General features: G+C 40.8%; 1 long non-coding RNA gene and 1 pseudogene across 3 annotated transcripts; one reads left to right on the top strand and one right to left on the bottom strand.

Moving 5' to 3' along the window:
* Positions 1-1,109: 1,109 nt before the first annotated feature.
* Positions 1,110-5,724, top strand: LOC139184821 (eukaryotic translation initiation factor 4E-like; annotated as a pseudogene).
* Positions 5,725-7,286: 1,562 nt separating this feature from the next.
* Positions 7,287-25,496, bottom strand: LOC139184916 (uncharacterized). Of its 3 annotated transcripts, none has more exons than XR_011568452.1 (7): positions 25,370-25,496; positions 16,271-16,385; positions 14,195-14,360; positions 13,476-13,645; positions 11,587-11,777; positions 9,252-9,382; positions 7,287-8,125 (listed from the first exon to the last, which is right to left on the bottom strand). It is a non-coding gene; the product is annotated as an uncharacterized lncRNA (long non-coding RNA). The 3 variants fall into 3 exon arrangements; XR_011568454.1 differs by having other exon boundaries at positions 25,273-25,375; XR_011568453.1 differs by lacking the exon at positions 25,370-25,496 and adding an exon at positions 21,450-25,266 and having other exon boundaries at positions 16,271-16,504.
* Positions 25,497-26,366: the final 870 nt, after the last annotated feature.

Raw genomic sequence — 26,366 nt, 5'->3', positions numbered from 1 at the left:
TGAACAAATCAGTTGTTCCATATAGGGTTCTAACTGTTGCTTCTTGACCCGCATACAGCTTTCTCAGGAGACAGGTAAGGTGGTCTGGTATTCCCATCTCCATAAGAGCTTTCCACAATTTATTATGATCCACGCAGTCAAATGCTGTAGTCAAATGGTGTAGTTGATGAAACAGAGGTAGATGTTTTTCTGGAATTCCCTAGCTTTCTCTATGATTCAGCAAATGTTGGCAATTTGATCTCTGGTTCCTCTTCCTTTTCTAAACCCAGCTTGAACATCTGGAAGTTCTTGGTTTGCATAATGCTGAAGCCTAGCATGCAAGATTTTAAGCATGACCTTACTAGCATGGGAGATGAGTGCGATTGTCCAATGGTTAGCACATTCTTTGATACTACCCTTGGGAATTGAGACGAGGATTGACCTTTTCCAGTTCTGTAGCCACTGCTGGGTCTTCCAGATTTGCTGACATATTGAATGCAACACCTTGATGGCATCCTCCTTTTGGGTTTTGAATAGTTCTACTGGAATTCCAACGCATTACCTCTCATACTAAATCGAAATTATTTTATGACACATTTGGCTTCCTGATCTTAAGATTTCTCAGTGTTAAGGTTCACAATAATTCATGTTGTATCCCTAGGGCTAGTCTGGGCACATGCCTAATAAGTGTATGTTTTTATTCTAAGTGATCTTTTTTTTAAATCACCAAAATAGTATGCGATCTAAGCTTCCAGGAAATTTCAACAAATTTAAGTATCATGACTATCCAGCACTGCTATCCACATTCAAAAGCAGTAACTAAAGACTGACTTAAAACTAGTGTTTCAAGAGGTTCAGGAAACTCCTCACCTGCACCCTAGGACTCACCTCTCCTCCATGACCCTCCTGAAAATCACTGCATCGAGCAGGATGTTATGAAGAGAAAGCACCATACTGTGAAGGGCATAGTTGCATGGGGGAGAAGATTGAAAAGCCTGTGTTTAGTTTCAAAGTTTTAGACTGGTTTTTCTTAACCAAAGCATTTGAAATACAGAGTTTTATAAGGAGAAATAAAATAACCCATGCTTTGAAGTACTTTTAAAATAACTTATTATGGAGAGGGATCTAAGATGGTGACTGTGGAACCAGAAACCACCTCTACTCCTAATTCCTACCTGCAGAGAAAAGAGAAATCTATCAGGAGGTGGCTAATCCAGAACAATATATGAAACATCCCTTACAGAACAGATGGGCACTCTGGCTTTTTAAAAATGATAAAAGCAAAACTTGGCAAAAGCAAACCTTCAGCTGATCTCTAAGTTTGATACTCTTGAAGGCTTTTGGGCTCTGTACAACCATATCCAGTTGCCTAGTAATTTAATGTCCAGCTGTGAATACTCACTTTTTAAGGATGGAATTAAGCCTATGTGGAAAGATGAGAAAAACAAACAAGGAGGATGATGGCTAATTACACTGAACAAACAGCAGAGGTGAAGTGATCTCAATCGCTTTTGGCTACAGATGCTGCTGTACCTTATTGAAGAATCTTTTGATGATTACTGACTTCCCTGGTGGCTCAGACGGTAAAGCATCTGTCTACAATGTGAGAGACCTGGGTTCGATCCCTGGGTTGGGAAGATTCCCTGGAGAAGGAAATGGCAACCCACTCCAGTACTCTTGCCTTGAAAATCCCATGAATGTTGGAGCTTGGTGCAGGCTACTATCCATGGGGTCACAAAGAGTTGGGCACGACTGAGCGACTTCACTTTCACTTTTCACAGTGATAATATATGTGGTGCTGCTGTTAATGTTAGAGCTAAAGCTGATAAAATAGCAATATGGACTCTTGACTGTGAAAAGAGAGACACTGTTACACATAATAGGGAGGGTAGACAATCAGATTGATTATATTCTTTGCAGCCAAGGATGGAGAAGCTCTATACAGTCAGCAGAAACAAGACCGGGAGCTGACTGTGGCTCAGATCATGAACTCCTTATTGCCAAATGCAGACTGAAATTGAAGAAACTAGGGAAAACCACTAGACCATTCAAGTATGACCTAAATCAAATCCATTATGACTATACAGTGGAAGTGAGAAATAGATTTAAGGGACTAGATCTGATAGACAGAGTCCCTGATGAACTATGGATGGAGGTTCATGACATTGTACAGGAGACAGGAATCAAGACCATGCCTGCCAGGAGCCAGCATGAGGACCTCCGCCTGTGGCAAAGGTCATGAGGAAGGAGGTTCAACATACGGAAAGGCGGGATTGAGCCTCAGGAGTCCTCCTGGAAATTCTCGAGCATCTACCCCCAAAACCAGAGACTGCCTACTTTACTACTTTGTGCTCTCACCTACACCTCTGACTTTACGGGGGGCTGTCCCCCACCACCTCTTTCGGAGAAGGAGTTAACTTAGAGCTCCAGTTAATAATAATTCCTGGGTGTGATAGGAGTGTTTCAATCTACAAACTCCTCTGAAGGTTCTCTAGCTCGCCTGACAGGCTTGTCTGGCCACATGTGATTGTTCACAGCCTCCCAACCGTGAGAGGCACGAGATGCTTTAAACCTTCTAAAAACAGATTCTTTTGAGAAGTTAGAAAATTATTAGTGTAGTATAGTGGGCTGATTAGAAATTGTATTGGTGAAGGATTTTTCATTTGTTGAGCCAATGTTTACTGCTAAGTCTCCATATCCCCTGCCCTTATACACATTAATGAATATATAGAAGAAATAAGTATTAACCTTTGATATTAATCACGTTAGACCTTAGGCTAAGCAAATTCTTTCCTTAATTAAAACCCACTACACCCTCACCCTATAAGAATGTAACTTTATCTGGTGCCTTCGGAAGGTGGCATTTGTTTTAAGAATAATCACCCCTGGAGAAATAAGTGTTCTGGTTGACTGACTGCTGTCACAAGGAGAGGGTCATAAGTTGTCAGCATGCCCCCTGGCCAGAAGATGATGTAACACCCCTAAGACCTCTGTATACATTTGTATGAAGCACCTGACTTTAATAAAAGTCAGGACTGCTGACCCCGCGTGACTTTTGTATAACATCTCAGTGTATAAAAACAGACCCTGGAAAAATAAAAAATGGGATCAGTTCCTTGAAAGACTGGTCTCCTCATGTCGTTCTTTCTCTCACCTTCTGGCTGAATCCCCATCTGGAACGTGGAGGCTCGTCAAGCCTACTAATTATGCCTGGGCTTCTAAGATCTGACTGGGGAGGCCTTAGTGTCTCCTCTCCTTTGGGAGAACGGGAGGACGCCTGTGGCCTACATAGGTGATGTAAATTCCTTATTTTGGAATTTTATTGGCTTTCCACGTAAACCAAGTTATTCAGCCTCTTTTCTCCACTGAATTTTCTCGATGAGCTATCCTTATTCTATTACTCTTTATAACTCTAATTAATATTTAATTAAAGCTATCATATCCTGATCGCCGAAGCCGTTTCTCCTTCGAATTTCCCTGGATCCACTGGGGCTGGACCCCGGCATATGCCCAAGAAAAACAAATGCAAAAAAGCAACATGGCTGTCTGAGGAGGCCTTAAAAAGAGCTGAGAAAAGAAAAAAGGAAAGATATACCCATTTGAATGCAGAGTTCCAAGGGATAGCAAGGAAAGATAAGAAAGCCCTCCTCAGTGATCAATGCAAAGAAATAGAGGAAAACAATAGAATGAGAAAGACTAGAGATTTCTTTAAGAAAATTAGAGATACCAAGGGAACATTTCATGCAAAGATGGGCTTAATAAAGGACAGAAATGGTAGGAACCTAACAAAAGCAGAAGATGTTAAGAAGAGGTGGCAAGAATACACAGAAGAACTGTACAAAAAAGATCTTAATGACCCAGATAATCATGATGGTGTGATCACTCATACTTACCTAGAGCCAGACATCCTGGAATGTGAAGTCAAGTGGGCCTTAGGAAGCATCACTATGAACAAATCTAGTGGAGGTGATGGAATTCCAGTTGAGCTATTTCAAATCCTGAAAGATGATGCTGTGAAAGTGCTGCACTCAATATGTCAGCAAATTTGGAAAACTCAGCAGTGGCCACAGGACTGGAAAAGGTCAGTTTTCATTCCAACCCCAAAGAAAGGCAATGCTAAAGAATGCTCAAACTATTGCACAATTGTACTCATCTCACACGCTAGTAAAGTAATGCTCAGAATTCTCCAAGCCAGGCTTCAGTAATACATGAACCATGAACTTCCAGATGTTCAAGCTGGTTTTAGAAAAGACAGAGGAACCAGAGATCAAATTGCCAACATCCGCTGGATCATCAAAAAAGCAAGAGAGTTCCAGAAAAACATCTATCTCTGCTTTCTTGACTATGCCAAAGCCTTTGACTGGGTGGATCACAATAAACTGTGGAAAATTCTTGAAGAGATGGGAATACCAGACCACCTGACCTGCCTCTTGAGAAGTCTGTATGCAGGTCAGGAAGCAACAGTTAGAACTGGACATGGAACAACAGACTGGTTCCAAATAGGAAAAGGAGCACATCAAGATTGTATATTGTCACCCTGCTTATTTAACTTATATGCAGAGTACATCATGAGAAATGCTGGGCTGGATGAAGCACAAGCTGGAATCAAGATTGCTGGGAGAAATATCAATAACCTCAGATATGCAGATGACACCACCCTTATGGCAGAAAGTGAAGAACTAAAGAGCCTCTTGATGAAAGTTAAAGAGGAGAGTGAAAAAGCTGGCTTAAAACTCAACATTCAGAAAACTAAGATCATGGCATCCGGTACCATCAGTTCATGGCAAATAGATGGGGAAACGGTGGAAACAGTGTCAGACTTTTTTGGGGGGGCTCCAAAATCACTGCAGATGGTGACTGCAGTGATGAAATTAAAAGACGCTTACTCCTTGGAAGGAAAGTTATGACCAACCTAGACAGCATATTAAAAAGCAGAGACATTACTTTGTCAACAAAGGTCCATCTAGTCAAGGCTATTGGAGAAGGAAATGGCTACCCACTTTGGTATTCTTGCCTGGAAAATCCCAGGGACAGGGGAGCCTCGTAGGCTGCAGACCACGGGGTCGCTGAGAGTCGGACACAACTGAGCAACTTCACTTTCACGCATTGGGGAAGGAAATCGCAACCCACTCCAGTGTTCTTGCCTGGAGAATCCCAGGGACAGGGAAGCCTGGTGGGTGCTGTTCATGGAGTCACAGCAGTCAAGGCTATGATTTTTCCAGTGGTCATGTATGGATGTGAGAACTAGACTATAAAGAAGACTGAGCACAGAAGAATTGATGCTTTTGAACTGTGGTATTGGAGAAGACTCTTGAGAGTCCCTTGGACTGCAAGGAGATCTAACCAGTCCATCTTAAAGGAGATCAGTCCTGGGTGTTCATTGGAAGGACTGATGTTGAAGCTGAAGCTCCAATACTTTGGCCACTTGATGCGAAGAGCTGACTCATTTGAAAAGACCCTGATGCTGGGAAAGATTGAGGACAGGAGAAGGGGACAACAGAGGATGAGATGGTTGGATGGCATCAGTGACTCAATGGACATGGGTGTGGGTGGACTCCAGGAGTTGGAGATGGACAGGGAAGCCTGGCGTGCTGCAGTTCATGGAGTCGCAAAGAGTTGGACATGACTGAGCAACTGAACTGAACTGAGACAAGGAAAGGTTAGAACTTCCTCCAAAGATAGCTGTCCCATGAAGGCACAGCTACTAAGAGTGGCTCCACCGTAAAAAGTAGGTGTGTTGTTTAAGACGACACCTTCTGAGTATTCTCATAGGAGACTGTGTCAAGCAATCAATATTTGGGAGCTGAACCAAAGCCTATTCAAAAGCACATTGGATGGCATTTAAATTTGATTTCCATCTAAATGATGTTAAGAAATAAGGGAAGCCTCAGTTACCTTTATCCTGTATTTCTGTGTTTATATATTTTTTTTTAATTTTTGGCTAGAGTGTCCACTGTCCACTGGGGCTTCCCTGATAGCTCAGTTGGTAAAGAATTTGCCTGCAATGAGGAGACCCCAGTTCAATTCCTGGGTGGGGAAGATCCCCTGGAGAATAGATAGGCTACCCACTCCAGTATTCTGGCCTGGAGAAGTCCATGGACTGTATAGTCCATGGAGTCACAAGGAGTGGGACACAACTGAGCGACTTTCACTAGGTCTACATCACTAGGTCCACTGTCCTTCAAGAATTCGAGTAGGCATCATCTCCAGAATCCATAATGTTCCTGGCCCATTCTGTAATAGCTTAATTAACCATTACAAACACATTTGATTCATCTACAATAGTAAAAAAAAAAAAAGAATTTGCATTTCTGTGCCTTACAAGAGAACAATTCTGTTTATATTCCATTGTATGCAGGAGCACATTTTGCTAGTTTGAAGGAATATGATGCACAGTTTTCTAGCAGTTCTGTTTCTTTTTACAGAATTGTCTGTGTTGTACTCTTGCTGATGGCTGCTAGATTTTGTTTCCCTACTTGACAACATTGATGATTCTAATGATAACATTAGTGATTAGTGATAACATGTTAGTGATGGTTAATGTTAGTGATAATGTTAGTTAATGTTAGTGATAACATTAGTGGTTTCAGTTTTTCATTTGTTTTGCTTTTCTTTTTTTTTTTTCTGTATGTAACATTAGTGAAGCGTACAGAAATATGACACAAAGGTGAAATAAACATTAATCTGTGCATTCTTTGGTAATTTTGTTTGTTTTTTGTAACTACAAAGCCTTGCTACAAATTTATGCATTTCTTTCAAATCAGTGATCTGTTTGTGTGATTTTCTAGACAAAGTTGTGGATTATAAAAAAAAAAAACCATGATAATTACATTCCTAATTAGAATTGTCATGCTCAGTCACTTCAGTTGCATCCAATGCTTTGTGATCCCGTGTACTGTAGCTCAGCAGGTTCTTCTGTCTGTGGGATTTTTCAGGCAAGAATACTGGAGTGGGTTGCCAAGCCCTCCTCCAGAGGATCTTCCTGACCTAGAGATTTGAACCTGAGGCCCCTCGTCTCCTGCACTGCAGGTGGATTCTTTACCACTGAGCCATCAGGAAAGCCCCAATTAGAATTAGTATCTCTGTTTTTTAACTCTGTTTTTTAATGCTGTATTTTAACACTTTGTACTACATAGGTTATTTTGCTTTGGTTAAAAAAATAGCTAAAAAATAAAAAGTATAAAAGCGGTCCCACTCACATTAAGATAATGTACAAAAGTGTAAACAAAATGTGTACCATTAATTGTCTTTTAGACAATAAATAAATAAATCACTTAAGATAGAACTCGCAGAAAAGAATTCCTGGATAATACTTTAATAAAGAACTTTATTAAAGTGTAACCACTAGATGTCAGCACTTATGAACGGCAATCCCACCCACAGTTCTGAGGTCCGTGTCATTTTTTTTCTTTATTATGATTGATGAAAAAAGATAATTGGTAAATAAAATGTTTGCTTGAAATACATAAAATACTATATTTAGAAAATAATAAATTCAATTATGACAATTCTCAAAACAAGAACAAAATCTCAATTTAAGTGACCAGTTTGCAGACCCTGGAGGTTCACAAACTGACCTTTGCCAGGACAAAATTCTAAGTGCAAGGATTCTCCACAAGCAATACCGAATCATCTCAATCAAATAAGTGGAGTCTGAATCTGTCTTTGGGATTTCCTTCAGGTCATGAGAGCAAGATGTTCTTCATGAAAGAACCACACTAGTTATGGTCCTGCACACGTGCTGCCTGTGTAGCTTTTTGGCACCTGCCCAACTATTTTCAGTCTCTTCTTTTAGATTTAGGTCATGGAATCACTGAGTTCCCTAGTGCACCTCTTTTGCTGCACAGTCAACAAAACAAACCAAAAATCACTGCACCAACAGAATGCTTAAAATACGAAAGTTGTTTGCTTGTTTTTCCTAGAATATAAAAATCCCTCTTGGGCTACTTCTAAACAGCAAAACCAAGTGAGAAGCACCAAGAGAAAGGAGCATGGCAAAGGTGTGTCGACTGGGCGGGGTCTGTGAGCCTGGCTGAAAGTACTGCAAGTCTAATTAGCTGCTTAATGAACCATTATTAAGCTGTCTGGGGTTGAGTGAGGAATGTACACACTTGGCTCAGCTGACTGGCATCATTTTGCTCCGAGTCTGAAATGAAACAATAGAATGTGTTAGGCCATTAGATATTTTCATAGATAGCCTCAGAGATCTCTTCTGTAACAGTTCTACAATACGCGAGGCTCTATAATACAGCTAGTCTGTTGCATCACCTGAATTTAGTTTTAAGAAAATGAAAAGGGCTTTTCTCATTTAAAAATAAAAATATGGCAAAAATCATACCACAGAATTAACGTTTCTATTGAGCATGTCTTATGACAGAGAAGGAAAATAAGGCACTAATCCTGCTTTCCATTTTCCCCAGCCTCACCATTTTGTTTGCATGCTCTGAGAATTTTGTCCCAGACTATTAGTTAAATTATTGTTATACACCAAGATTTTCTTTTAGTGATTTTAAGATTTAGATTCTGCCTTCTAAGTATAATTACCAGAGTTATTTGAACTTAATTCTGTGTTTAATGTATATCGGCAGGTCTTTCCTACACAACTTGATCATATGTTTTCCTTTACATTTTAAAGATGAAAAAATAAATTCTTAGAGTGCTTTTGTTTACTTGTTTTAGTAAATACTATATGGACAGTTAGAGATAGAATTTGGGTTATTTGACATTCTTCTCTTGCTTTGTAGAGTCCTTATTTTCTTTAATCTAGAATCAAAGAAATTTTGTAAAATTTTGTTCTTCCAAAGTGTGCTCTTCATCCTCTAGTCCATTCTGGTTTTGTTCTAGCATTTTTGCACAGGTTTCATAGGAGTGTTTCTTGCAATTTGCTGAAAAAATAGTGTGGTAGAATCATCTTAATGCATGTCTTTACTCACTTGGGGACCTCTGAATCACTACCTTAGAATACAAAGGTAGAGGTTTCATTTTGATGCTTTTTATCCTATAATCAACCAGTCCCCTTGTTGCCTAAGGGTGGAGGCGTGGGTGGGGTTAAAAGCTTCTGGCTGAAAGAAGCTTTATGTTAAAAAAAGAAACTCCACCACTGTCCAGGTATGCCAAATTGTGAAGAGTATTTTATTGTTCTTATTCAGTGGAATGTCCTTGGGTATTGGCTTTTTCTCTACTTTAAGGATAAGTCAAAATTTGGTTAAATACACACACTACTATATATATAAAATGGGTAACCAACAATGGGTATAGCACAGGGAACTAACCTTAATATTAAAAGAAGAATTATTTATTTGGCTGTGCTGGGTCATTGTTGCTGCACAGGCTTTTCTCTAGTTGCAGAGAGCTGGGGCTACTCTAGTTGCAGAGAACAGGCTTCTCATTGGGGTGGCCTCTCCTGTTGCAGAACACACAAGAGCTTTAGGGTGTGCGGGCTTCAGGAGCTGTAGCACCTGGGTCAGTAGTTGCAGCTCCCAGGCTCTAGAGCACAGGCTCAGTAGTTGTCGCGCACAGGCTTAGTTGCCCTATGCATGTGGGATCTTACCAGACCAGGGATAAAACCTTTGTCTCCTGCTTTGGCAAGCGGATTCTTTACCACTGAGCCATTAGGAAGCCCTAACCTCTATAGATTTTATAATAATCAATAAGGGAAAAGATCTGAAAAAGAGTACATATACATACATGCATATATATGTACACATACATATGAATGATTGTACTGTACATCTGAAATTAACAGGACATTGTAAATCAACTATACTTCAATAAAAACAAATAACAATGACAACAAACAAAACCCCAAAGACTTTAGTTGAGAAATCAGGTCAGTGTGACACTGATTGGTTAACCATTTTCGTTTTCCCTTCTTTCCTTCCTTTCCCTCCCTCCCTTCCTCCCTCCTTTCTTTCCTGATCCTTTTTCATCCCATCATTTTTGTTCCTTTGCAGCAAATTTGACTTCCAACATAGACTCCTCTCTCTCTCATACTTCAGAGCCCTCTTGCCCTGATTAAGAATCCAGGTTGTTTTTATTTTTAGTCACTAAGTCATGTCGGGTTCTTTTGTGACCCCATGGACTGTAGCCCACTGGGTTTTTCTGTCCATGGGATTTCCCAGGCAATAATACTGGAGTGGGGTGCCATTTCCTTCTCCAGGGGATCTTCCCAATCCTGAATCCATATCTCCTGAGCAACTCAACTGAACTGAGGGACCACAGGGTCTGTTACAACTGATCATCTGCACTAGAGAATGGGCTCCAGGCAGCTTGGTCTCTGCCGTTCTTGCTACCGCCCATGATTTTAGTCATGCACTTTCAAAATGGGGGTACAGGGAATCCCCTGGCAGTCCAATGGTTAGGACTCTGTGCTTCCACTGCCGAGGGCGCTGGGTTCCGTCCCTTGCCTAAGAACTAAGACCCTACAAGGCACTTGGTGCGGCCAAAAATTTTTTTTAAATGGGGGTACACTGGGCAGCTGAATATCTTGATTTACTTCTGATAATAACTACAAATGACCAAAACTATTGGAATGCTTTGTTGATGCTATGTAAAAGTATATACCAAACTCGTATCTCTGAAAATTCTACTTGGTACATTATGTCCTCTATCCTGTTTTAAACTTGTTTCATTTCAATAACTTTAAGATTAAAGTTCAGAAAATTAAGCAGCTTTAATATTTCAGAAAATAAAATTTTAGTACCAGAAATTTACATGTGGAATGGTTATGTATAAATAAAAATACCTTGTAGAAAAATGAATAATGAGTAAAAAGAAATAGCAATAATAAAAATTTTTCCAAATGAAGATAAATACACTAGAACAAGTACACAGGCCAAGAAAGGGCACTAATCTTATTGGAATGCAACAAAAATTGTATTCAATATAATCTAATTATCAATTTGAAGAAAATATTCAAGAAAAAGAGGTCTAGGGCCTCTTATTGAATTAACTGACTTTACAAATATTCAAATATTTGAAGATGCTGGGACTACTTTTGCATTTATAGATGTGCTCTGATTTTCCCAATCATCATGAAAACTATTACAGCTCAGTAGACCACAGGCATCAATCATTGGCCCTTGAAACAACCTCTCAAGTGTTTCTGTGAGACAGTGATTATATTGCAGATGCTCACAAACACACAGATATTATAACCTGAATCAGACAATTCTCTCATAATACACTAATCATTATTAAAACCCCTTTCAGGTTACCTGTTCAGCTTAGTAAGGATGCCTGCGCTTCAAGCCTTTAGGGAACCCTGAAGAAACTAGAGAGTCTAAAGATTTTGAGCATCTCCACAACACTCTGAATCCACTGTTTATTTTATGGCCAATTGCCCCACAGCTTTATTTTGAAGGTAGGAACATCACCATAGCAAAGGGAGTTGTTAGATAAAAACACTGTTCCATGACTCAATATCAGAGATGATATTTTTGTCCCAATTTGGCTTCTTATTAGTTGTGTGAAACACAGCCTTAATTGTCTCCTGTACATGTTTCTTATTACTGTCCAAACAACTTCTGGACTAATCAAACCATCCTCTACATCTCTCCCCAGCGTGTTTCTGGGAGGTGATGAGAATTGGCCTGAGCTTCTACCTACTGTCAGGACCAGGACTCTCAAGTCCATTCCTTTGACCAACCCATGTAGCTCATGTTCTTCTTTGGTAAACACTGCAGGATTCTGTTCCTTGGCAATGCTTTCTGGGCTACTATTTTCACTGTCATTCTGAAGTCAGCACTCTTCTTTGCACCTCTAGCCATAACGTGCTCCTGGTCTTTGTTGTATTGACCCTACAGTGGAAGATACAGAGATGATAAAGTGTTCTTTATAAGTGGTACCATTTTGGCCTCCAAGTATAACTTTTACTATGAAATAATTCCCCATTCTACTGAACAGTCAGTCCCCTCTACGAGGGAAGGCACCAAATATACTTTGTTCATTTTTTATCTCCATGACACTTCCTGACACATAGTAAGTGCTCAACAACATTTGTTCAGTGAATGTTTCAGGTCCTTCAAGGATTGGTTGGAGAATATTTACAACAACACTGCCTTTTAAAATAGACTTTCTGGTGGGCTTTTGGTCCAGACAAAATGGTATAGATTTGTCTGTCCAAGTACAACTATAAACCCTGGAAATAACAAAAGCAGCAACCATAGAGGACTCTGAAAGGTGAAAAGGGAAAGGCAGACTGGCTAGAGACCCAAGAAAAAAGGACCATCCCAGTGGCTGGGTATCTTATGATCCTCCCTACCCAGCAATGAATTTTGGACTCCAAAATCACTGCAGATGATAACTGCAGGAATGAAATTAAAAGACGCTTGCTCTTTGCAAGAAAAGTTATGACCAACCTAGACAGTATATTAGAAAGCAGAGACATTACTGACAAAGGTCCGCCTAGTCAAAGCTATCGTTTTTCCAGTAGTCACGTATGGATGTGAGAGTTGGACTATAAAGAAATCTGAGCGCCAAAGAATTTATGCTTTTGAACTGCAGTGTTGGAGAAGACTCTTGAAAGTCCCTTGGACAGCAAGGAGATCCAGCCAGTCCATCCTAAAGGAAATCAGTCCTGAATACTCATTGGAAGGACTGATGCTGAAGCTGAAACTCCAATACTTTGGCCACCTGATGCAAAGATCTGACTCACTGGAAAAGACCCTGATGCTGGGAAAGATTGAAGGCAGGAGAAGGGGATGACAGAGGATGAGATGGTTGGATGGCATCACTGACTCGATGAACATGAGTTTGAGCAAGCTCCAGGAGTTGGTGATGAACAGGGAAGCCTGGAGTGCTGCAGTCCAATACTCAAGTATTCTTGCCTGGGAAATCCCATGGATAGAGGACCCTGGTAGGCTGCAGTCCATGGGGTCACTGAGAGTCGGACACGACTGAGCAACTTCACTTTCCCAGGCAAGAATACTCGAGTGGGTTGTTGTTTCCTTCTCCAGGGGATCTTCCCAACCCAAGGATCAAACCCATGTCCCCAGGATTGGCAGGCAGAATCTTTACCACTTGAGCCACCAGTCTTCAGACCTCTTTTCCTCTTTAATAACAGAAGAAAAGCACCATTTCCTAGCCACCTGTACACCTAGGTTTGGCCAAATGCCCAGGTCCTAGCCAATGGGATGTGCCCAAAAATTATATAAGTACTTGACAAAGCTAAGCTTGTTTACTATAGCCACACTATGGATTAGGTGCTGTCCTATGAACTTTACATGTATTAACTCACTTGTGCCTGGTACCATCAAGTCCATTTTCCAGATGGGAAACTGAGGAACAGCAGGATAAGTAACATGTTATTACTGAGGGCACAGAGCTGGGAAATGGCAGCGCTGGGATGAGAAGCCAGGCTGTCCAGCTGCAGAGTCTGCTCTGACCTGACCACCAAGTTTTCTATTAGTTCCACACAACTTCTTAGATATCAACTACCCCAGACTCAGGTTTGAACTGGGGGAAGACTCGGTAAAAATGCAGAAGCCCTAACTTACCTCCTGATTTATTTTTCTTTTTGGCTGTGCCACATTGCATGTGGGAATCTTTGTTTCCCAACCAGGGATCGAACCCACACCCCCTGCATTGGCAGCTCGGAGTCTCAATCACTGGACCTCCAGGAAGTCACTCGCCTTCTGATTTCTGACCTTCTGATCCAGGATGCATCCTGAGAATCAGTGTGATACCATGTGGAGACAAGGCAGAGAGAAGTGGCAAGGGTGAAGTTGAATATCTCTGCATGTGTTTTTTTCCCTCCTTATCTGAGGCCATTTAACAAAAGCACATACATAATGGTAATAATTGTAGCCGACATTAAGTGAATGATTAGTAGGTGCTAGACATTTAAAACACTTTCTAAGTGCTTTACTTATGCCTCAGTCACTCATTTCATCTTCATAATAACCCTATCAAGCAGGCACTATTTTTGGTCATCAATCCAAAGGTGAACATTTGATGATGTTGAAATCTCAAAAACTAAGGTGGCCCACAGCCAGGCTGTGGCCACAGCTCAGCTGTCTTTTTGTTACCTTCCAGTAGGATCAAGAAGGTTCTGGGGTCAGTCTTAGCTACAGCACTGTCCCCATCTTATAGATGAGGAAACAGGCACAGAGAAAGTCACTTGCCTGAAGTCACATAGCCAAGGAATAGTTGACGCTGTATTTGAATCTAGGCCATCTGGTTTGAAGGAGCAGATGTTCCTCCTTCCACCACTTACCACATGATCCAGGAGACCAGCACCAGGGTGCATCACTGAAGGAGCTGAAGAAGCAGATGAGCAGCGCTCTCTCAGGGCCCAGCTTCTGCAGGGCCACACCAAAGATGATGGCAAACACCACCAGCCCCGGGATGTTCACACCCTCCACCTCACCTCCTACAGGCACCTTTGGACAAGAACAGATGGAAACAGGAAAGGACAGATAAACAAAATTCATTGAACCTGAATGACAGACCAAAAAAAAAAAAAGGCTGAAAGGAATCTTCTGTTCCTGATGATCAGCAAGAACGTCTCTTTTGCTATGTGGTCAACTGTTATCTCTGCTTGATGCATTAATCTCAACCTTCATTCTGTATAGATGTTGAAGGGATTTCATCTCCCCTTTTTACTAATTTCATTATCACAAGGACCTAGCTGTTAGGTGCAAAGTTTTCTCCAAGGGCTCCTGAGTCTCTAAACAATAAAGGAAATTCTGTGACCTGCTTTGAGGTTCACATGGGTAGATTAATAAGCAATGTCACTTTCTGCATCCTTGCATCTCCTGTCCATCAGATATTTCTTATAGTTCTTCATATAAGATAGCATTGGGCTTCCCTACATGGATTCAGAAGCACAGGCTACTAGCTGGAATCTATGACAATTCTTTAAACTAAGTAAATGTTTAATGTAAATAAACTTTTATTGGGGGCTTCTCCGGTGGCTCAGATAGTAAAGGACCTGCCTGCAATGTGGGAGACCTGGGTTCAACCCCTGAGTTGGGAAGATCCCCTGGAGGAGGGCATGGCAACCCACTCCAGTATTTTCGCTTGGTGAATCCGCAGCTATTCATTATACAAAATGAAAAAATATACAAAATGATATAAAAGAAATACATCTTTTTAGGTACAAGTCACATTGCTTTCAGAGTAAATCTTAACTTACATCTATGATGATCTTTAGTTTTCTTTGCTACTGCTATGAAAAATAGAAATATCCCACTTCAGGTATTTTGGACCTGTTCACAATTATGTTTGCTGCTTCAATTTAAATGTTCTACTTTGGGAACATTATTCTAAAGCTTTACTTTAGCTATTTCAGTGGCTTTGCAACTTTATGTGGTCAAGGCTTAAGCTGGAAGTCTGTTGTTAACTAATTAGTTCTCGCTAATTACTTGCATATTCTAATTGCCCTAGCTATCTATGTCTGAACCCACCATAATCTCTGAGACCTGATTTCTTGGCACTTCTCTTACTGTCAGATTTGGCTTCCGTCTGTTCTGAAGCACGCCTGTTAAACCCTCTCCTTTCTGTCTCTCTTCAGACCATGAGCAAAACATGGAAACACAGACTCGAATCAAAAATCACGTAATATGACTCTTGCCACTTCCTTCTCCAAAACTCAAGGTGAGCTCATCATGGTTAGTCATATACCCACAATTCAACAAGAGCTATAGTGTTCTAGGCAAGGGGCTGGTCTGTTAAGGAAAGCAACCATACTTTCCAACCATCTTTCCAGTTAAGTCTGACTTTCCATCTTATATGCTGGGTTTTGTGTTCATAATACTTGGCATACTCTTTTTCCTGAGTTTAAATCTTAGTTTAAGGACCTACACATGTGTGTCCATGAACACACTATTTAATACCAACTCCTCCCCCCACCAAGTGTCAGTTTATCCATTTATACAGAAAGAATTATTTTGGTACCTAGAAAAATTGATTCCATGGTAAGGACCAACTGTGATCAGTGATCACCTAGAATACAGTAAACACATGATAAATGTTGGCTGTTGTCACTCTTCTAATTTCTACTACTGAAGTAAGTTCTTCCTATCTCCTTTATTTACTAAATTATAAATGCTGTGAGGGTGGGACAGTCTCATTCCTCTCTGTATACCACTTTAGGAGGCTTCATCTGAAGCTGAGTGACTCCACCGTTAATGTCGCCATTGCCACAGACTGTCATACTATTCTATCCAGAACTCTCTGCTACATGGCAGCAAAAATAAAAAAAAAAAGCAAAACTCTCTGCTACACAGTCACAATACATACTCATACATATTCTAAATATGTCTCAATACAATTGTACTAATACCCATACCTGACTTGAAACTGTCTTCTAAAAGCATGGCTGGAGGCTACTACTTGTCTCTGTTCCCAGTCTCCAGGCTCGACATTTGAAGCAGTGATTCCAGGTAAGTGGGTCATTCCAAGGTCTGTATGGTGAGAAGTATTAGGAAGCTTGATTGGTTGTTGATCTAAGCCTTAGTTTTCAATCTAGCTTTTTAATCTCCATCTGTCTTGCTTCTCTGTATATATTGTAAGTGGTTCAGAACTGGGAAAGTAGAATGGAGTATTACTCAATACTTCATCAAGTCAGCATAAACTAGTAACAAACCCAAGGCACAGTAAGGGAAGAAGAAAAACTGGTGTACAATAAGATATTGAAAAAGAGAGACTGAAATAAGGAAAGCAAAATAAAAAGGATATATTACTAAAATAACCACTAGTGTGCCTTAAGAATGGCACTAACAATTGCTTTTGATGCTATTCCTGACAGTCAACTGAGGAAGAGATGAGGTAAACATCAAAGTCTAGAATGCTGGTCTCTTTCCTCTTGATTATGCTGTCTTTATTTACAGGTGGAAAATCAGTAATTGACCATTTATAACATAGAAATGTAATCCTAGATACAGATATTGGTCACTAAGGAACTTTGTCATGAACAGAAAAAGATTAACTGATGACCTTAACATCCACTCATTAAAAAAGTTTATGTATTTTATGCCTTTTGGTTCTCTTGAAGGTGTCCCAGAAATTATGATTCAGGGGAATCTGATTTGAGGTGTAAGAATTTAAACTTCTATTAAGCTCTCTGGGTGGTTTTGGTGTAGGAGATCTGTAAGAAACATTGAGGAGCCTCAGAATCCTCCTCTCTAAAGGGAATCTACTGTGCTTATTTCATAGATTTCTTATGAGATGAAAATAAGATAATGTCCGTGAATGCTTAGAACAGGGTCTGGCACTTAGGATTCATACATGTTAATTCTTTACCCATACCCCGTCTTTTCAGTTTTAGAAGTTATTTTCCACTATACAAAAATGTGGTGAATTACAATATAATTTCTCCCTAGTCACTTTACAATAAATACATTCTGGTTTTCAGCCAAATTTACTTCTGAATAGCTTTACTGACTGCTTAACATTAGTTTATCACCTGCTTCAGGTTAACATCCATTATTATATTGCGTTTCTAATAAATGGGAATCAAGATGGCTATCACAATATTTTAATTCAGTTGCATAATTTGAGCTAACTTGTTCATGCTTATCCTCTTTCTATATCATTTTATTTATTTATTTTTGGCTGTGCTGAGTCTTCGTTGCTGCGAGGGCTTTTCTCTTGTTGTGGAGAGTGCAGGCTACTCTCTACTTGTGGTTGCAGGCTTCTCATTGCGGTGGCTTCACTTGTTGCAGAGCACGGGCTCCAGGGTGCAGGGGCTTCAGTAGTTGTGGCACATGGCCTCAAGGCTCTAGAACACAGGCTCAATAGTTGTGGTTCATGGGCTTAGTCACTCTGCGGCATGTGGGATCCTCCCGGATCAGTGATCAAACCTGTGGCTCCTGCTCGGGCAGGTGGTTTCTTTACCACTGAGGGACGCTCCCATGATTATCTTAAATAACAAGGGAATTTAAGCTCCCATGCTTATCTTAAATACCAAGTGCAATTTGTACTTTAACACTAGCTTTCTAGCTTGATCTGTAGTGCTGAAAGCACAGCAATTTCAGTTACTAAGGTAAGACTAAAGGAGAAAATGACCCGGGGCAGATCTCAATTTGGAATTCTTCATGCACCAATTCTATATTTTAAAAAGTCAAGTGTTTAATATAATGTATGCTAAAGTTAAATAACAAGACAAGCTGTGTGCAAATCTGCAAAGTTTTGAGGCATCCTTTTTTTCCTTTTTTGACATTTCAAAATATGTTGCAACATAATAAATCCAATGTCTTTTTTTTCCTCAATAATTCTATTTTTAAGGTCAGTCCCTGACCCCTCCGTGAATTTTTGTTGAGGGAAAATCTAAATGAAAATGGGCTCTAAAAATGAGTAGATACAGTTTCATGGCTATCGCCACCTACAAGTCTGAAGGGCACTTCCAGTTTAAAAAAAGAAAACCATTACAACAATTATTTAAAATATAGTCTCATATGTTGTGCTTCTGACGAAACTAAAAGCAGATAATGCCAGGCACTCCTTTTCTGCATTAAATGATGATTACACAACAGAGCCTTGAACTATACTGCCTTAGTACCTCTTACGATTTACATTTAGAAGAAGTTCTGAGTAATATTATTGAAGAGAGATGGAAGTACCTGAATTTATTTATATATATATGTCATTTGTTAACCTTTTGATTCAGTGGCTAGTGAATCAATCATAATTTTATGTAAAAAAAGATGGGTATGTTTTGAAGATTAACAAAGGGGCCTCCACCTATGTTGCCCACATACCACTCCCTATTCCCCCCATCCTGCAAGCAACTCAGAACAAATGTGTCTATCCTGAGAATTCTTGTCCTGTTGCCCACACTGGCCACCTCACTGGCAGAAATGACCATCACCGTCACCTTCCGGGTGTGTGCCCAGCTCGGGGGCCCAGAAGTTGCAAAGTCCAAATAGCTTGCAACCAAGTAAAGGCCTTAACCCAGCTGCCCACCCCGCAGTAGCCAACACTCACCATCCCCACCCACCAAGCCTCTATTCTATTTTGATACATTTATCTTGTATTTTTCTCAAATAAAGTTAGAAGCAATTGCCCCCTCCCTCCATAAATAACTAAAATTGCCTATCTTTGCTTCCTAGTTAGTAAGCAGAGGTAGGAGAAGTTGTGTGAGAAGCCACATAAAAAGAATTCTTGCCTGTGATTACATATGCACACGGGGCATGTGGGCTTCAGTAGTTGTCGCATGTGGGCTTAGTTGCTTCACAGCATGTGAGATGTTCCTGGACTAGGGATTGAAACTGTGTCCCCGGCACTGGCAGGTGGATTCTTTACCACTGAGCCATCAGGAAAGCCCCTCAAGACTAATTTTTAATTAGCCAAAGCTTTTCAAACTCTTTACATTTTACTGTATGAGGTAAACATGTAGTTGCCTTTTTAGTATTGCAAGACCCTGGATTTTGGACTTTCTGTGGCTAGTATTAATAAATCCTTTCTTGTCTCAAAGACTTGGGAGAATTGGGTGAAACTGGTGCAAGTATTCATCTACTGGATCTAATCCACAACTGTTTTTTTGTGTACCTACTCCAAAGAATAAAGCAAACACACCTGTCCTTGTGGGGCTAAATTAATACACAAAAATGATGCTACTGATGCACATCATTAAATCTTGGATCTTAGTTTTGCAGAAGTAAAGAAATGGGGACAATGTTGTTGTTCAGTCACCAAGTCATGGCCGACTCTCTGTGACCCTGTGGACTGCAGCATGCCAGGCTTCCCTCTCCTTTGCTACTTTCCAGAGTTTGCTCAAAAAGGAGGATACATTTTCTACTAAACTGTACTTTTCTATTTTCATTGTGCCCTTAAGCAATAGCAGGGCAGGATCAGGACTGTGCACTGTCCTTAGCATCCAACGTGGATGCTCCAATCCAGTGGTTTCCAAGTGGAAAGAGAGCAGAAGACAATCCAATGAGAAATGGAAAATACAAACTCAAAATTTGATTTTTACCTCATTATCTTAAATTTCTACTTTGTACATATTTTACAATATACATAATATACTTTTATGGTCTGAACATAGAGTTTTTGATTGAATCAGCAATAATACGCAGAAACCTATGCAAACAAAGTCAATTATTAACTCAAGGAAATAAAAATGCAGTACAGAGTAAGAATAACATGTCACTTATATAAGATTATGTTATATAATCTTAAATATATAAACATTCTTAATCATAGTCAATAATGTAAACACTGAATTACACATGCTGGGAAAAGGGGAGCAGCAAGAGAAAGTATAATGGTTTTAGTATAGGAGTATGCATACATGCTATAAATACATATATATACTGGAGGAGATATATGCTCATTGATGAGGTAAAACATACAATTTTTATACCATAGCTCTAATAATTTAAAATTCAATTAAAATGAAAAATTTAAAAATGAACTATAATGATTCTTTTAGAAGTTGGAGCTAGATGAGGCAGTTCAATTTAAAAAGTTGGGGTCTACAGTTCTGGGTATGACTATGATAGATACAACTGGCAAGGCTGTTGGTTGCATATAGAAAGATACTATTATAATAATAAGTAATCTTTCAACCAAGCATTCCTTTTCTCCTGGTTGGCTTACTTGACCAGACTACCCATTCAAAGGAGGCTTTACTAGTTATTTCTAGCCAACTGCTTTAAAGCTCTGAATTAGGCAGACTCCTCCAAAGCCAAGAAATTTAGGCATTAACAATTAAAAAAATAATAATTTTATTTATTTATTTTTGGCTGTGCTGGGTCTTCGTTGCTGTGTGGGCTTTTCTCTAGCTGCAGAGAGTCGGGGCTGGCTACTCTCTAGTTGCAGTGCACTGGCTTCTCATTGAGGTGGCTTCTCTTGTTGCAGAGCATGGGCTCTAGGGCGCGTGTGCTTCAGAAGTTGGGGCATGTGGGCTCCGTAGTTGCAGCTCCTGGACTCTAGAGCACAGGCTCAATAGTTCTCGCATAAGGGCTTACCTGCTTTGTGGCATGTGGGATCTTCCTGGACCAGGGTTTGAACCTGTGTCTCTTGCACTGGCAGGTGGATTCTTTACCACTGAGCCACCAGGGAAGCTCGACATCAACAATTTTTAAGCGACATCTGATTTCTCTAACTTTTTAGAAATTTATCTAATTTTTACGTAACTCATGAGATTTTATAAATCCTAGTGATTAAGAGAACGTTAGAGGGACTTCCCTGGTGGTCCAGTGGTTAAGAATCCATCTACCAATGCAGGGGACATGCGTTTGATCCCTGGTCTGGGAAGATCCCACATTCTGCAAGGCACCTAAGCCTGTGCTCTGCAACAAGAGAAGCCACCACAACAAGAAGTCCACCCACCACAACTAGAGAATAGCTCCCTTTTTCTGCAACTAGAGAAAGCCCATGCACAGCAACGAAGACCCAGCACAGCTAAAAATAAATAAATGAGAAGAATGAAAAACGTATACATAAACAGAGAGAACTTTAGAAATATGAAGATATTCAAATACATCTTATTAGAGAGACTAATATGGTGAACTACCACATACCTATACCAAGATTCAACAGTTAAGGTTTTGTTACATTTGCTTCATTAGTCCATTCTCTCTCATTTTCTGGAGATATTTTTTAACAAATGAGTTTTCAAGAAGCAGAAAGATTTTAAATAGTGGTTTTCACAGAAGTAGCGTTGGTTTTCATAGAAGCAGCATTTGTTTTCATAGAAGTAGCATTTGTTTTCACAGAAGCAGGATTAATATCTTGTCACTCTTCACTGTTTTCACTAAAGTTTTTCAAAAAAGTAACACATTCACATGGTTCACATACCAAAACTATTAAACAGGCATATACTGTCTTGCTCCCACCCCTAGTCTATACACGCTGACCTATTCGTCCCCTGTAGGCAAATGTTTGATTTCCCGAGTATCTTTCCAGTGTTTCTATATGCAAATAACAACAAATATAAGCAGTATACTCATATTATGGCCTCTATTTCTCACACAAAAGGCAGTATATGTGGAATCTGGCATGTGACTTTTCATATTTAATAATGTATTCTAGAGTCTTTTCCATGAAAGTGCACAGAGAAATTTTCCATCCATTGTATCAACGTACCATTGCTCTTTATTTATTTGACCTCTGTTGATGGATCCAGGTTATTTCCATTCTATTTGCTATGATATGCTACGCTAAGAATGTTCAACCCAGGTATATACATAATTTGCCATGTGGGCATTTGTATCTGTAGGATAATTTTCCAAAAGAGGGATTGCTAGGTCATAGGCTACACTTATAATTTCAAAAGATGTCACAAAATTGCCCTTTCTAAATGTCATACCCCTTTTGCATTCCCTCAGTAGGGTATGAAGGTAGTGATTTATTCAGTCTTGCCAACACTCAGTGCTGTCAAACTAGGATTTTTGCTAGTTCTACTGGCAAGTACAAGTTGGTCATAACTTTTATGAAGGTTAAGCTTCCTGTCCATTTTCATTTTTCTCTTTTGTATATGAGAGAGAGAGAGAGTTCAATAGATACCTTACCTTACAATTTGGGTGACAGTGCTTGCTTTATAAACTTTTAATTTTGAAAAGAAGATAAATTATGTTTGTGATAGGCATATAGCAGTCTAAAACAAGCTTTCATGACTGGAGTTATTTCTCTTACCATAATATGGAAGAAAAAAATCCTATGTGGATCTAGTCAGTACCTGCAGAAAGCTATCAGTTAAGAAGAAAAATCATCAGCTCTACCAATGATACCTTATGGCTGAACTGTGCCCCTTCCAAAAATTGCTTAAGTCCTAACCCCCAATACTGTGAATGTGACTTTATTTGGAAATAGGGTCTTTGCAGATGATCAAATGAAGATGAAGTAATTAGAGTGGGCTCCAGCAAACAAATACAATATTTCTTCTTCTTTTTTTTTAATCTAATTTTTCATTATTCTTAAACTCTATTTTGAAGTTGTTTTTGAGCAGGAGAATAAAGACATACAGAGTCTAGTTTTTCAAATGATAACACTCAATACTTCTAATGCATAAGTAAAATGTCATGATGTCTGGGATTTATTTTCATATACTACAGTCACTAAAAAAGGGGAAGGTGAGATATAACACACTGCATTCTATATTTTCTAAATGTCTTGTTAATTATGGCTTAAAAATACATTCAGAATGCATCCTCATGTGTTAATTAAAAAATGACATTTCTTTCACATCTACTATGTGTCAGGTAATGTTGTAGGCAATGAGGATATTAACATGGGTAAACAAAACAAAACAAAACAAAACTTGTGCTCCCTGGGAGTAATTATCAGATATAATTTTTAAAGTAAAGCAAATTAGGCTTCCCTGGTGGCTCAGACAGTGAAGAATCTACCTGCAATGCAGGAGACCAAGCTCAGGTTCAGTCTCTGGGTCTGGAAGATCCCCTGCTGATGGAATGGCTACCTATGTCAGTATTCTTGTCTGGAGAATTTCATGGAAAGAGGAGCCTGGCGGGCTACAGTAAATGAGGTCACAAAGAGTCAGACATGACTGAGCGACCTTCACTCACTCACTTACAAATTATCACCACAGCCTCAGGTAGAAAAATACACTTTTAACAATTGCCATGAGCCATGCCCAAATGATAAATTCATTTGCTTTTAACTTTCTCTTGTGGCTTTTCATCCACTTTTAATCATGCTAAGATATTCTTTACTAAGTGCTTAGTCTATCAAAGTTCATTATCTCCTCTTCCTGTCACCTGATATGAAATAATACATTAAGCATTACAATGTCTCATTTTTCATTTTTGTAACAGTGGCATGGAGCCATTGTAATAATCAGTTAGAAATAAAAAAGAAAGATGATTTTGTGACTGTTTGGAATACTAAGTCTAGGTTATATTTTAATGTTTTAATTTTTGTTACCTGATTACAAGTCTTCTCAGGAGTTTAAATAGACATTACATAAGTATACTTAAAGTCTTACAAAGCATCTGAAACAGTATTGCTGGGGAGGAAACTCAGAACTGATAGTAGGTTCTCCCAAGCTTCTGACACTACTATGCTCACTAGATTCTGAGATACGTTACGTTACTCATTGCTCTGAACTGCCGTTAGGAATTCATTATCTCCTAGTATCTTCAGAGGGTTTGTTGGTTAAGGAGCAGACACCCAGGCTGAGGATACTATTTGGTAGCGTCTTCCATTTCGCTGCTGCCTCCCTCCAGGCGCAGCCAAGGGAAAGTGTCCTGGTAGGTGTAAGTATATCATTTGTAAGCTCTACTCATAAATAAAAACTTACCATAATGCTTTTAAATCAAAGCATATCATATATTTCAGATGGTGATATATAATTAATTGCTGTTTTTATTTCCAGTGATCAATGAATGTCTGCATCATTTTCCACTAAATTATCTTTGAAATCATACTGTAAAGTATGCAGCATTGTAGCAAATCAATTGCAATGGATTGATACAATGGTTAAAACTAATAATTTTTACTAAGTTTTTACTAAATACTAAAGAATCCTCAGTATTGCTCCATAAGTAATGAGAACTACTTTATGAACTTCCCAATGAAAAGGCAACTTTAAAGTCAGTCAACTTGTACACATGCTCAGTAGAAAATTAGGCAGCCATTTAGGCAATGTTTCAAAGGTGGTCGACCTGGAAAATTCTTAGGGAGTCAAATGGGATTTTGCTTCTGATTAGTTTGTCTGCACTTATCTCAACCCCAGGCTAGAAGTGATTTTTCTAGACTGTGGTTATCCCTGACAGATGAACTGGCTTCCTAATCCTAATGCAGGAGCTGGAATGGAAAATATGATCAACGTTATACAGGAATGGTTTCGAGGCTTGCCTTTTAGTTACAGGTTATCCAGCTAACTGGCCTTTATTGATCATGTTTAAATTTTTCAACTTTAATTGGATATATATACACATCTAGTTTTTAGTTGGCTGAAACATTTAATCCTTTTAATCAGTTCCGCCAAATAGTCTATATTTGATCATATCCATTCACAAATCACAAGGCTGTCATTTTTGTAGCTGGTCAGACAATGACTGATCAGAACTTCGCATCTGGTTCTGAGAAAACAGAAACTTTGACAAGAAATAACTATGAAGTCGTTAGGTAGGAAATAACTATGAAGTCGTTAGGTAGAAAATAACAGGGGCGAAGGAAGCGTTATTTTGGAAAGAAATACCATAGATAAACACAGCACAGTATTTTTGGCCACAGATCTTTGGGCATTGTGTGAGGCAACGTCTGTATTTAATTTGAGGTTCAGTATTTTGTTGTTTAGGAAATACAATGTAGAACTGATATTAGGTTCCACCAAACTTCTGACACTACGATGCTCACTAGATTCTGAGATGCGTTACTCACTGCTCTGAACCGCCGTTAGGAATTCATTATCTCCCAGTACCTCCAGAGGGTTTGTTGATTAAGGAGCAGACACGGGGCTGAAAATACTATTTGGTACCTTCTTACAGTTTCGCTGCTGCCTCCTTCCAGGCGCAGCCCAGAGACCGCCGGCTGAGGGTCCTCCAGGAGCCCGTGCAGCGCGCAGCGGGACCCAAGTGACAGGCCCCGACGCTCGCACCGCCACTCGAAGAGCCGGCGGCAGCGACCGTGCGCGCCCACAGTCCGCGCGGGGACGCGCCTTTCGGTTGGGGCGGGCAGCGCGCGTCCTCGAGAGCCCCCGGGGAAAGCTCCGCCGCCGCCGCGCGCGCCCGGCAGGCCCAAGAATGAATGGAAAGTTCAATCTCGCGCGCTCCGCGCGGACAGCCAATAGTGCGGCCCGGAGCGGCGGCGGGCAGGTGTGCGCGTGCCGCCGCCTGACGCAGGGCTCCAGTCGAGCAGTCTGGTGTCGCCGCCGCCGCCGCGCCCCGCGGTTCCCCCCACCCCGGCCCGGCCCCCTCCTCCCCGCCGGGCTGTGGCGGCCGAGCGGCGGCGACAGCGGATTCCAGTCCGGCAGCCGAGCGCCGCCCTCGCTCCCCGGCCCCTCCGCGCCGCGTCCCCTCGCCGGCTCACAATGTGCTGAGCGGCCCGGCCCCGCCGCGCGCATCCCGGGTGTCCGGCCGCCGCGCTCCCTCAGGAAGTGACAGAGTCCAGGCCCCTTCCTCCGCCCCGTCCCCGGACTGAACGCCACACACGTACTCACACCCTCTCCCCCGCTCTGCCCGAGCGAGCAACGCGACCATGAGGCCCCGGAGGTAAGCAGCGCGCCCCGCGGCCGGGCGAGTGTTCGAGGGGCTGGGTGTGCGCGCGGGTGCCGACGGCGCTCGCGGCCCCGGGTCTGGCACGTGAGCAACGTCGAGGGGAGCTCGGTGCGGCGCAGCCGGGAGAAGGGAGGAGGCGTGAGCGCCAGGGAGGGGGAAGAACGGGGCCAGGTGGGGAAGTAACAGGTCTCGCAGCAAGTTGTTGTTCGGAAGCCGGAGCGGTGTCCTGCCTTCGCCGGCCCTGATTTATTGCCCCCG

Source organism: Bos indicus, chromosome 9, assembly GCF_029378745.1.
Source record: "Bos indicus isolate NIAB-ARS_2022 breed Sahiwal x Tharparkar chromosome 9, NIAB-ARS_B.indTharparkar_mat_pri_1.0, whole genome shotgun sequence".
In the NCBI taxonomy this organism is placed as follows: domain Eukaryota; kingdom Metazoa; phylum Chordata; class Mammalia; order Artiodactyla; family Bovidae; genus Bos; species Bos indicus.
This window is presented reverse-complemented; position numbering and strand designations above follow the sequence as displayed.